The sequence below is a fragment of the Protopterus annectens genome, chromosome 4.part1, assembly GCF_019279795.1.
Source record: "Protopterus annectens isolate FY-2018-M chromosome 4.part1, PAN1.0, whole genome shotgun sequence".
NCBI lineage: Eukaryota > Metazoa > Chordata > Ceratodontiformes > Protopteridae > Protopterus > Protopterus annectens.
Genome location: NC_056734.1, coordinates 237,598,145 through 237,612,008, shown reverse-complemented (window position 1 = coordinate 237,612,008; position 13,864 = coordinate 237,598,145).

Below are 13,864 nucleotides of genomic sequence, written 5' to 3'. Positions count from 1 at the left end.
GGTTTATTTAGAAAAAGTAGAAGATACAATGTAGAATAAATATGCATTGTAAGGGAGGGGTGTGAATATGAATGAATTTATGCAAAGCAGTATGGGAGAGAGAAAAGTAGTTGGAAATTATGTTAAAGGATTAAATAGAAAATGGGAATTAAGTAAAAAAGAAACAGGAGTGTTTGCATGACAGTAGTAAGGTTGTTTGGGAGGTTTAGGCAATAAGAGTCACAAGTGAATTATGTATGTGGTGGAAGTATAATAGTAGAATAACAAGGTGTGGGTGGGAATTGGGAGTAGGGTAGGGGAACAAAGGGAAGCCAAGCATAGCAAGGCTGAGTATACTGGGCTTCCATCCACAGGTGGAATTATGACAGAGAGTAATTAGCTTACAGCCAGTACAAAACAATTAACAAAGAGGCACAAAGTAGAATAGGTTTTCTTTAATTTCTTGAACACAGAAACCTGGGAGCTAGGGGACTAAGTAGCTGGCATGTACATTGTAATGTATTGGTCAGGAGAAAGGACAGTGGCCAACTTAGTAACTGTCCTAAGAGTGCAAGGACTATTCCTTTGGAGGGTGAGATGTTACAGACACTTTACGGTACAGGGCAGGCATGTATCTGACTAGTTGAAGTTAGTACACAGCAAGGTTATTCATGTTAAATTTGTGTACATTGTACAAAGACAAAAATTCTCAGTGAAAACATTTGAGAGTGAGGCCTTGTGCAGAGCTCCTGCAGTATTGTGGTCAGTTGTAGTGACCAAATGCTGTTGTACAAATACAAAATTATCAGTGAAAATGTTTGGGAATTAGGCCTTGTGGCAGAGCTCCTGCAATATTGGAGTTGTAAGTGGCGATCACAGGCTATTATACAAAGACAAAATTCTCAGTGAAAATGTTTGGGAGTTAGGCCTTGTGGCAGAGCACCAGCAGTATTGGGGTCAGATGTAGTGACAACAGCCTCTGGACTGTGAAGGAAGATGGTGACTGTGTGGAAGAGGAGACAATGTATGTCTTTCCAGTGGCATGAGAAGATGTGATAATTTATGAACTTTTTCATTTTAAGGTATAAAAAGTCTATAGAGTTTGTTGGTGACGTTTGTAATTGCATTTTCAGGAAATACAACAATTAGACAAAGGTTGCAAAATATATAGCAAACACATGGAACAGGGACTGTAATTATTTTACCCTATGATTATAAGATCTTTGTCTCTCCATAGTGCAGGAAGTTAAAGAGGTAAAAATGTGCAATTAGACATTTTGCAATATAACTAGCCAAGAGCAGGAAAGCAAGCTAATTGGTAGATAAATGAGCAATTCTGCTTAGTTGCATCTGTGATTTCTGTATGTGAATGATATAAGCCAAATAAATGAATGAACATTGATGTCAGAGAAAGAAATAACTACCTTGGTGCCTGTAGTGCACCTACTTTTGAGTTTGTTTCTGCACTTATGGCTCCACCTCTAATCTATTTTAGAAATTATGCCAGAGTAGCTTATGGCTAACTAATTCATCTAGTTAACAGATGGTAAGGAGAAAGTTTAACTATAGAAGTTACTTTCCTTTTTTGCAATCTCTTTGTCCAGACTGATTATTTTTCTGTTTTATCTATACAAATTTGTAATTTTCTGCATATTTAACTATTAACTCTGCTGCATTTCTCATTTTTTTTCTTAAGCAAATTAATTTGACTTATTCACCTTTAATAAGTTTGTGACTGACCGTCTGTTTACTTATTTACTAACTGATGTTGTTGTGTCTTTTGGCTTTTCCCGGTTAGGGGTCACCACAGCAGAACTCCGGTCCGCTAATGATTGGCAGTAGATTTTTGCATGCCGAGTTGCCAGCTCTGACACACAACCTTCAATGAAGGTACACCCATTCATGCATGAATGTCTCCACACAGAAGACGCTCTAGCTGAGAATCGAACGGGACAATGTCTTGCTGTAAGGTGACAACTCTACCGCAGCACCACTGATAAGAGGCTAAAAGGAGAGCAGGATGCAAAAAGGGCAGTGCCATTGCAGATATGAATGGTGGTGGTTCATCAGTGCCATATGAATATTGAGGAAGGGAGGAGGTGAACTCTGGATGCCTAGGTTAGTGCCATTTATTCCATAGTATAAAGAGGAGAATGAATTTTATAGTTTCATTTCAGTATTCAAAATGGCGTGTAATCAACACTAGACTGAAGAGAGGCAATATCTCAAAGTTAACTAATGTAAATTGTCTAAATTATGATAAAGTTATGCAGTGTTTATTTGAATATTTAAAATTGACTCCTGAAGCATATAGGAAGACATTCAGAGAGTGTAGAAAAAAGGCAATTAAAAGCCTGAATAACTATATTGCAAAAGTGAGCTCTTGCTTTCATAGCTGGGTGAGTGGAAGTGAAGTCACTAAGTATGAATTGCTAGCAATCCTTTTGTCAAGGGAGCAAGCACCCAGCTCTATCTGAGGGCATGACAATCTGGCCAGCAGAGTGGAAGTGTTACACTGCCACAGAAATGAGGAGGTAGAAGGACCTCTATCTTGTGATTGAGCTTCAACTGCATAAGAAGGGAAGCCATGCACTGTGAGTGGGTATAAGGGGCTCAACTAGAGTCTGCCTAAACCATCACAGTGGGTGCCATGGGCAAAGGGGGGATACCAGATCTACATGCCCAAGTCTTGGGGATAAAGGTTTTCAGTGTAACCAAAGAGGGCATGTATAGTCCCAATGTCCACTGGGACAAGATGGGGAATAAAAGTCATAGGAGGCAGCAAGCAGCAATAGCCCTATAACAGCGGTAGATTGGAGACAAGGATTGCATAAAAGTATCACAAGTGCCTGTGCCCTGTACAAATGAAGGGGGAAATAGATTGTTGCCAAGAGGGATAAGGCATTAGACATAACTGCGATTAAACTTGCAGTAAGTAAATGGTAGCAATAGTTTGCCCAGCAATTCACTTCAAATAGGTCCTTGGGAAGAACAGCTTGTCAGGTGCCACTGGCCAGAGTTTAGTTGAACTAAGCAAAGGGACAAGGTGAAAAAGAGGTGGTAGTATTTAATTATATCCCCTGAGGATGTTTTAAGAGTAAATGATTTTTTAATGCAATATGTTGTGTACATATGAATCCACACAGCCAAGCATGGAGATAACCATGTTTGGAAGGCATGGGTGCTGGTGGTGAGGTCTCAGCTGGTGTCCACACTTGCAACCAATCTTGGTGATGTGGGTATTTTGAAGGGGTCTCTGACCTATAGCTGTTGAAATATACTAGGCCTGCATGAGAAGGGATTACTTCAAAGTGGAAAATTAAGTGGTAGTAGCAAGCCTGAACTTGAGGTTCCTCTGTCAGGAAGTGCAAGACTTCCTTTGGAGGGGGGAGTTGAGGAGGGTCATGAAGAAATATTTGAGATTGGCTTAGCTTTCAGACTCTACTTTACAAAACATGAATGGAGGATGGAGTCGGTATATTGGGACAAGGGAATACTGTACAGAGAACAGAATTTTGAAGGAGGGCTAGAGGGAAAAGTGACGGAGCTGCTATTTTCATACATTTCAACTCTATAGAATTTTGCAGAAGATTCCTAATTTTGCCTCATTTTGCCCTGTTTCCATAAAACTTCTGATTTTCTGGTAAATTTATGAGAACTAAATTCAGTCAGTAATGCCAACCATTAATTTCATATTTCTTATTGTTCAGAATATGCATGTTGATGCAAAACCTGCTGTTCTATAAACTTTTTTTGTGAATTTGAATAATATATGAAATTGTCTCTGATACTGGGCCTTTATCCCCAATTACTGTTGGCCTTTTCTGGATTTCTAGAATGAAGAACTTACAGAGGCATATATGGTAACACCAAGGCCTACAGATGGTCACCTCTGTCTATAGCCCATGAAATTCCCTCTTCAAGACATATGGGCTTTGGGCATACAAAAAGAAGTCTTACACAGAGTTTCAATTGGCCAGATGTCACTAAAGATGTGACAGAGTACTACAAGCCATGTGAGCAGTGACAGAAGGGTGGCAAGGCAACACATAAAGCCAAAGTTGCTTTGAGACATTTAGCTATTATTTAGAACCATTTTACAAAGTAGTTATGAACATTATGGGGCCTCTTAATACCACAAGCTGTACAGGTAAAGGGTATAGCCCAGTGACGGTGGTGGACTATGCCACTGAATACTCTGTGGTCATAGCTCTGTTCTCTATCGAAGCAGAAAAAAGTGAAAAAGGCTCTTTTAGAAAGTTTCAGCAGAGTAGGTTTAACAAATACTGACCGATATAGCTGCCAGTTTCTCACCAGACCTACTTCTCTGTTTGTCAGAGAGTTATGAAATAAAGCATTTAAAGACTACACCCTACCATCCACAGACCAATGGTCTGTTTGATAGGTTTAGCTCTGCACTAAAGCATTGAGACCATCTGTACCCCAGTCATTGTTTAAAAAGTGTTTTAATGAAGATATTTAAAGATATTAGCCTGGTGTTTCCCATACATAGCCTCCATTTAGTCAGTTGCAAATGTTTTACTGATATAACACCCAAGGAATTGTTGGTAAAAACAGTCCATTCTACCATTTAAACTAACACGAAGTCCAGCAAAGTATTCTTTTCTTCTTCCTCCAAAGCATCATTCAATATCAAATTGTGTTTCTGTTCTCTATCTTCCAGTCAGGTAAGATGTAATTAGAGTTGGTTATATCTTTTAACTGCCCCTGTTGGCCTTTTCATGAATCTCTGGCATCTATTGCATAATTGGCTCCATTACAATCTGTTGAATATACACATATTTGACATCCTCAGGAGTGACAATTTCCAGATGTATACATCAAACATCCCCACTAAATCCCATACATTGATTAACATCACCTCCAGCCTGTTAGTCCCCTCACTCATATTCAGTCTTATCGCATTTCAGGCTGTCTGGGTGGTGAATGGTGAACATCATGTCAATCCAATGTTGATTCTTGAGTATGTTCCTCTAGCCAAATATTCTGCTTCCACAGCACAATCTACATATTTTGCTGCTAATCATTTAGTACCACCTTTATATTTCTCTGTATTTGAAATCATGTCAAATGAACTATTTTGTATTCCTTTATTAAGACGTTTACACTCTTTATCAAACAGTGTGTCTCAGGAGAGCATTAAACTTCTTCAGTGTGTTTATTCCCAAAATATTGGAGGGAACAGAAAACAGGGTCGGCTTCTGTTAAATGACGTAAAGGTGCAGCAGAGCAAAGTGGTAACAAGAATCAAAGGGGCTAGAAAGATGGCATGTGAGGTTCACTGGAGAGGAATCGATCATAACAAGCCTTGTGGGAGTTATGACTGAGAGAATGAAACTGAAAACAGAAGAACATCAACAAGGAAATGAGTATGTTCACCAGACTGCGACTCGACCATCAGTGGCAAACTGAGGCAATTGCAAAGAATCAAACAGAATGATTGGGTGTATCCTTGGGGAATAGTTTTCTGAGAGTTATTGTGGTCATAAGGGCAGAAGGCCATAATTTTGCTCTAAGGTGGGAAGCAAGCAAAAAGACATGTATCTGGACTGTAATGGAGTAGTTATGACCAGAGATTAGAGAAGCTGGAATCTTTTCTCTATGATAACCACAAGGGACCGGAGACATATACTTTGGTTGCACAAGATCATGCATGGAAGATATAAAGGGGTGCCCTGAATAGAAAAGTTTGGGCAAGGAAGAACAGTCACCCTTCTCTCTGGATCTCTAAAATCACTTCCTCTCTGGGGGTGGGGGAAGTGGCCCTTAGAAAGAGCTGCCACAGTGAGCTGTGGAGAAGGAATCCATGGTGATGTTCAAGACTGCATGAAACAGGTGAAGAAACTGTGAGGCAAAAGGGGGATAAAGGGGAAGTAGATCGTTAAAGTCACTTGGAGACAGACTAAATAGACTACATAAATCTTTCTATAATCAAAGAAATGTAATTTAATGTAACTGCTTGTCTTATTTTTTCAAAAACCTTCAGTATACATGTTTTAATTTGCTGAGGCTACCGCTGCATATATTCCACCAGTGTTTTAGGTTTTTTCCTTCCTTTCCTTGTTGTTTGTGCACCCTCACTCCAGATTATACACTGTAGAAATGATGGGACCCTTCCCAAGAAGTAATGGACATATAATGGCAGAAGCTTTGCACTTGGAATGAAGATCCTCTGACCAGTTGCATTAAGGATGCACAGTACAAATTTAATTCATTTAGTACGGTACCCCTGATAAACTACTGATATTTCATGGTTCACTGCAAACGTGTTTTCAGACAGCTATCAGTCTTAAAGCAGTTTTATATTACAGTGAAATTAACTTTTTGAACACTATTTCCTTTGTTGGCTTTATCTTCTCATTGCAATGAGCAATCATAGGGAGCAGCCCCTCCATGAAGTTATTTCTTTATTTTCTGCACTCCTTATTAATTATTCTTACCCACAAGTCATGCCAACTTAATTAAAAAAAAGTACAACACCCATTTAAACAGTGGTTGTACACTCTTTCAGGTTAGAGAAAATATCTCTTTTATACCATAATCCTAATGTATTCACTGAAAATACTTAATCACCCAAATAATCTGTTTTCTTGTTTTTCTTTTTCTACATCATTATGAAGCTCAAGCAACTATTCACAGTGGAATCGTAAGCAATGTATACGATCTCAATGGTATTGTACTTGCTGTAGCATTTCCTTTTGTATTTATTGGAAATACTCTAACATGGTCACCTATAAGGCACATTTTAACAGTTTTAGTTTTTGTAGGGTTATATTTAGCTAAAGTAGAGGATAGTCACTTCTCATAGGTTCATAGTTAGGTACTAGGCTATCAGCCCAAGGGCCTACGTAAGCCTAGCCAACAAGGTTCCCTGGCTTATGGCACCCAAAAAAGTTATTTTCCTGTGCCACTGTTGAGCAGAGACACAGAAGTGATCCCCGGGGTGTATTCCTCTGCAAGGTGATTATTTTTTATAACTATGCCATATCCTGATAGCACCATATCAGAGGTTTTTTGCCATTGAAAACAATATAAGGCCAGTTAGGGTGATGATTATTCACATAGTGAAAATCTATTACAGCAAAAACATGAACTTTAAAATTTCCTAACATAGTCTCTAATGGGATTTTCATTTCATGCTGAACAAATATGTAAATTTCACTCTCTGTGAGAGAATTTTGTCTTGTCTAAGGTTTTGTGACTTGCTATTAGTGCAATCTTGTTATGAGAACCGGTCTGCATTTTGACTGGAAAATAGATTGTGATCTTAGAAGATTATGCCTACCTTGATAGTGTATAGGTGTATAATAAAGCAAAATTTCTTGATTTCATACTCCTATATCTGGGCAGGTGCACTGGTACAGGGTAGATAGACTTTGCTATGCAGTGTGCCAAAGTGTAGTAAGGTCAGAAAGAGTAAGCAGAAGGCCACTTTCTCCTTTCTTTTATCAAGGTGTGGGTATTACTCAGTCACTGTCTGAATAACTGACAGTAGACACTGAGATATGGCCACCTTACCCTGCATAGAGACACAAGGGTGGTGTGTGCATATGAGAATATCAACACCGCCTCTATCAGTTGTTCCGCATGCTTTTTGGTCAGAGGTACTATTGAGTATAGGCTGTCTAAGGAGCCCAGGCAATGCCTCCATATATAAAACTGAGTGGGAGGCAGTCATTGGCAACTTGTGTGACAGTCAATTGTCTGATAAAGGGCATGTGAACAAACCAGTGATTGGTTGGTGGAGATCACTACAAGAAGGACTCTGTCTTTTCACAAAATTCAGTGAGCTCAGAGTTGTTTATATTAAGCTCATTATTCCTAAGCTTGTTCAGCACCATTCTAAATAGCTTGCAAGTAAAATGGCTGCTAAACAGTTAATTATTCACTCAGTTGTCCTAGATCCAGAATGAACACCACAGTTACTAGGTAGGTCTAAGTCTGCCTCATATTTATGCCCTGCCCCTTGTTAACTTATTTTTTTTGTTGGTAAATCACTAAGGATTAATGTCAGTCAGTAATGCCAGTTATTATAGTTCCATAGTAGTTAATGTTCAGAAAACTCTTCTCCATGCACCACCTATCGTTTTGTTCATTTTTAAGGGAATAAGAACTGTCTGCCACTTACAGCTTTCAGGTATTAATGAACTGCTTCCTATAGTCAAATGTAAACGGTTTGAATCCTTCTACCTCACTTTACATACTTTGTAACTTTAAGCAAGTCACTTAATCAGATAGTGCTGACAGGTCCTCCCAAAAAAGAACATTTTATCCAGTGGTTGTACCTGGTTAACAAATCAATGAAATAATATTTAAAATTTGTCCCCTCTCTATTTTGACTCTGTTCAAAATTTCTGAGAAACTCATTAATAAGTATTTTGGTCTGTTCTTTGTAAAGTGTATGGATTTCTGACAATTTTTTGCAGATTGTGGTCATAAAATAATGAGTTTCAGACTTTGTGTCCTTCTGAAAATGCTTACTATCAGACTTTATATCCTTCAGAAAATTCTTGCTAATGCAAAACTTGTTAGTCTAGCAAGTTTCTTAGCATATTAGAGAAATATTTAAAATTTGTTCCTGATTTGGTGTTTTTGTTTTTGATTGTTGAACTAAGGAGTTGAGAGGGCAATGGGTTACACTGTATGGTTCTCACAGCAGCAAACTGAGATATATTAATGGGCCATTGTTTATTTAGCTATTCGTTTTCTTGATCACAGATATTGGAAATGTACAATCATAAATCCAGCTATAACTGATGTGTGTGTGTGTGTGTGTAAATACTTTGTTCCTGCTTCCCAGCATAGATAATGGTGTAAATGAAGGAATTTACTGCAATAAACAGGAGGATCATCATAAGAACCATGTTCTTTGGGAATGATCCTTGGTTTCCTTGTTTTGCCTACTGCTGACAGTGTATTTATTTATCTGTAAATAAACTGTAGAGCATGATGTCTATGAGTTTAATCTTAGTATTGTAACCATGGATCTATTTTTTTAGATATAGAGGTGTGAAATGTTCGGTGTATGGACTAGAGCAGTTTGTCTTGCCAATGCACTGCACTTAATATTACAACAGTTTGTCTGGCACAGTGTAGATGAGTAAGACTATGAGCTACTTCCTGTAGGGCAGGGTTTGACTCCCTCAGGTTTCATTTTTCTTCTGTGTAATTCTGTCCAATTCACTTCACCAGACACTGCGTCTGTACTGCTCCTGAAAAGGGATACTTGCATCTAGAGGACTGTCAGAGGTTGTTAGCAAGTGTGTTTCACATTAGTCATTTAAATTACTGCTCCCTTCACAAAGTGCTTCACTGTATGCTATTTGACTATAAATCCCAACAATTCTCTCTTAGTTTAATTGATTGCCAGATGCATTTTCAATAAATGTGAGTTTCAAGGGAAGAGAAGTTTTCTGTTACTCATGCTAAATATATTTTCAACATGAAAGAGTTTTGTTTTGTTTAGACAATGATTGTCAGTGTGTTTGCTGTAATAGTTGAAATAAAAGATCTGGTATTGTCAGTTTTCATTCTGTCCTCAACCTACGGGTTCAGATACAATCCTACTGATCCAACACAGTCATTAGTGTAGCTCGTGGTAACCAAAAAACCCTTGAGCTTCTCCCTTACCCAAAATGCTCCCTTCCCAAATACCTCCAGATCTAGTTTCTTTTTACATTTCCTCTGTTTATCTTCTAACATAGCTTATATCCCTTATTTAAAAAATGATTTATTGTTATTTTCCTTTCCTTTCATACAAACTTACCTGTGAATGCTGTCAATAGTATTCTTTCCCCATCTCCTTTTATCTTCTATTTTTAGTTTTTGCTTAAACTTCTTTTCTCTTAGGTATGGCAGAAAAAGAAAAGGGGCCATTTGGCTTCAACAAATGTGAAAAATGTCAGAGGAAAATGGCTTATTCTGATTCACATACTTTATGTGTCTATTGCTTGGGATCCCATCATCTCCAAGAAGATTGCTTTATTTGCCACATGTTCAACTATAGAGCTCTGGTTGAATGCAAGAACAAGCTAATTCTAAAAGGTCTTCTTCCAATAGCTTTCAGTAAGGTATTATATGGAGCTTCCCCTTTTGGTAAACACAAACAAGTCATCTTCATCTAGTCCTTCATCGTCCTCATCAAAAACTTCTAAAAATCTAAGAAGCTTCTGTCAATTCCAAAATCTCCATCGGAGCAGTCAGTTAAAAACTCCAAGCTTTCAAATACTACAACCTCCTCGGATCCAAAAGTAAAAACAAAGAGACATATAGATCCATCCACTTCTTTGGATCTGACATCGGACATGACTATATCTAAACAGGATACGATAACTGATTTGATTCCTAGACTTCCTGCTTTGCTAATGACCCAATACTCGTCTTCGGTTGACCTGGTCCCATTTAGAGTCTTTTCCCCCATTTTGGAAAGACCAGAGTCATCTTCTTTAATCCTGATCTTCCAGGAGTTTGACTTTAGACAATGTGGACTGGTGAGAAAGATTCTCTGGGTGCAGAATATGCCAGGGGCTTCTTCGCCTTCTACCCCTTTGGGTCAGGAGTTTCATACATCAGCTACCCCTCCTTTACATCATCCTGTGAATTTTTTTGAAGCTTTGGAGTTCTTGGATATGAGCTACCCGCCACCATCTCCTTCGGATCCGAAGGTAACGCTGTTGTTGAATCTGTCATTTTCTCTGAGTTCTTTGGTTAAGTCAGAGCCAGAGAGCTCTCAGAGCCATAGCTGCCTAGTCAGCTCTGAGGTGTTGGGATCGACTCTGAAGTTTTCAGAGCCATGCCTACACCTATGGGCTTTGGCTCATGTTAGCTTGGCTCTGGCTTCCACCTTGTGATGACTTTCCTTGAGCAGAGAGGTACTAGGATCCAGATGCCTGCTCTCTCAGATCCAGAGTCCTGTCCCTCTCAGGGAAGGTCAGCCTTTGAGGTTTTAGAGAGAGCCATGTCTGTTTCAGAAGCTCAGATGACCCCTCCCTCCTCAGATCCTCAGCCCCCAACCCTGTCAACTCTGTGTACAGAGTCTCAACCTTTTTCTCCACAGGAACAGCGAGCACCGAAACACTGGACTTCCCAGCAGGGCATTCCCATCTCTTCTGATACCTCCCCAGAGCATCCCACTGAGGAGGTCCTTAATAAGTAGTTGTGCAAGAGGAAGCACTTAGATTCCCTAGATGACTATGTCACCAAAGACAAGACTTTGATGAGGGCAAAGGGTCCCCAAGGTCACCTCCTGACAATGTCTCCTTTGGAGACATCTTGGAAATTTTAAAACAGAGAGGTGACTGGAAGCCCAACAATCCTTCATCTGGTGTACCTGGAGGCATTTGGTACCCACCTGTCTACCTCCTGGGTGACTACACCTGCTGATGAGCTCATTGACTTGATCTCCTGATGGGCAGGGAAGGCCCCCGATACCATTGTACCAATTCCCCAGAGACCAGACAAAATTGTTACTGCTTCTGAGGACAAACAATTTTCGACAAAAGGTGTGCCTGTGGGATACCATGGTCATGGCAGTGGCTACAAAGAAGGAACTAGCTGAAGAAACTTCCTCTATTAATCCCCCAAACAAGGAGTCTCAGGTGATGGATAAGTTTGGGAAGCATGTCTGTGCTTCAGCAACTTTCTCCTTATGGTCACTGAACTATCTGGCACCCTTCACTAGACTACAGAGGGATCTGAGCTTTCAGATACCCTCTCAGGATCTGTATCTGAGGAAGTATGAGCTTCAGTCACTTCCCACTTGGCCACCCTCCAGTCTATTTGTAATGCTTTCATGAGGCTCATTTCACATGTAGCAGAAGGAGCAAGTAGAACAGCAGGTTCAGGCATTGCCATTCAAAGGCACACCTGGATGTGCTTGTGTGACTTTGTGGAGCCTTATTAATTAATGCACTTTTTGACAGCATGTACGTATTCAGCCCTAAAGTAAAAGACATATTGTCCAGGTATGAGAAAAATGGGAAGATGCTATCTGCAGTGGGTGTACATTTCTCCACTCCACAGAGATCCTTCTCCAGGAATCAGCGAAGCAGTGGTAAAATGTGGTTCAGAAAATCCCAAGGGTCTTTTCAAGACACATGTGGAAGTTGTTCTCCTAGGGGCAGAGGGGTGAACTCCAATAGTAAATGCTGCCCTAGTGGCAGAGAAGGCCTTCAGAACCAAGGGTCCAGAGATTCTTTCTTTGGCAGACCCTTCCAGCGTTCCTGAACAGAGGCCCAATTGCCCTCTTCTGGAGGAAATCGGGGGTCAATTTCCCCCACACATGAGAGCCTGGCTGGAAATAACTTCAGATACATGGGTACAGAGGATCATTCCAGAGATTATATCATACCCTTTTCCCTTCCTCCTCCCCAATACAGAAAAATCCCCAATGTTCCACTCAGTCAGGGGAACAAGCAGCTATTGAGGTACAAAAGCTGCTAGAATAATGAATCATCCAAGAGGTCCCACCCGACCAGAGAGGATCTGGAACTTACTCAAGATTCTGTTTAGTGCCAAAGAAAACAGGGGACTGGAGACCAATCTTGGATCTCAGCAACATGAACAAATCAGTGCAACCAAACAAGTTCTGGATGATCAGGGTTCAGTCCATTCTTCCATTTCTGGAAAAGTACGACTGGATGTGCTTGGCAGACTTTCAGGATGCATATTATCACATAAAAATGAACAAATGATACCGAAGGTACTTATGTTTCTGGCTGGGAGCCAGTCATTAGCAGTTCAGAGTACTGCCCTTTGGTCTCACCACAGCCCCCAGGGTGTTTACCAAGTGCATGGCAGTAGTGGCAGCTCACTTGAGACTGTATGGATTCTGGATTAGACAACTGGCTCAGTTCCACCCCAACCAGGTATCTACAATTGAAGGCATGAGACAGCATTCTTCAGACATGCTGACATCCAAGGATAACTGTAAACTATGAGAAATCCTATCCAGAGCCCACTCAAAGTTTAAACTTTATAAGAGCAATTTTTAACAAAAAAGAAACTATGGCCTCCCCCTCCTCCTGCAAGAGTGGAAATAATCAGGCTGCAAGTCACAAGAATAATCTGCAGCAACAAAATCTATGCTCGACTGGTTCTTCAGATTTTAAGTTCAATGGCAGCAGCAATAACGTTAGTCTCGCTAGCCATAGATCATATGAGAATTCTGCAATAGCTGTTATCAGCACAATGGTCTATCCTGCTACAACTCATGCCGACTCAAATAAAGATCACTAGTATTTGTAAAAAAGATCTCACATGGTGGATTCAATCAGATCAGTTACTACAAGTTTGCCTGTTTGTTCTTCCCCAGCCCAAGGCCACAGTGACCATGGATGCTTCCCAGCTAGGGTGGAGGGGGCATTTTCTGGGCAAAACAGTCCAGGGCACTTGGTCTCCCATGGATGCCAACTTGCATATCAACATCCTAGTGATGAGAGTAGTGCTCTTAGCATTACAGGCTTTCCAAAATGCTCTTCCTTTAGGAACAATTGCATTTCAATCAGACAACATGTCAGTAGTCTGGTATAGAAACAAACAAGGAGGAACCAGATACTCCTTGATTGTGGAAGCTCTCAAGAGTTTGGCAATGGGTGATCTCTTCCATCCACTTTCTCATTGCAGCGTTTATTCCAGGAAGTCCAATGTGACAGCAGACAAACTGAGAATGTACATTCTTCTACCCCTATAACAGCCCCTAAATCAGAATGTGATGGAAAGGATATTCCATCGATGGGGTCAGCCTTGCTGTGATCTTTTTGCCTCTCCCCTAAACAACTAGTGCAGCAACTACTTTGCCCTGATCCCCTCAAGTGGGGAGTCATCGAGGGGATGTACTTCATGATTGGCACCCTAGTCTCCTTTA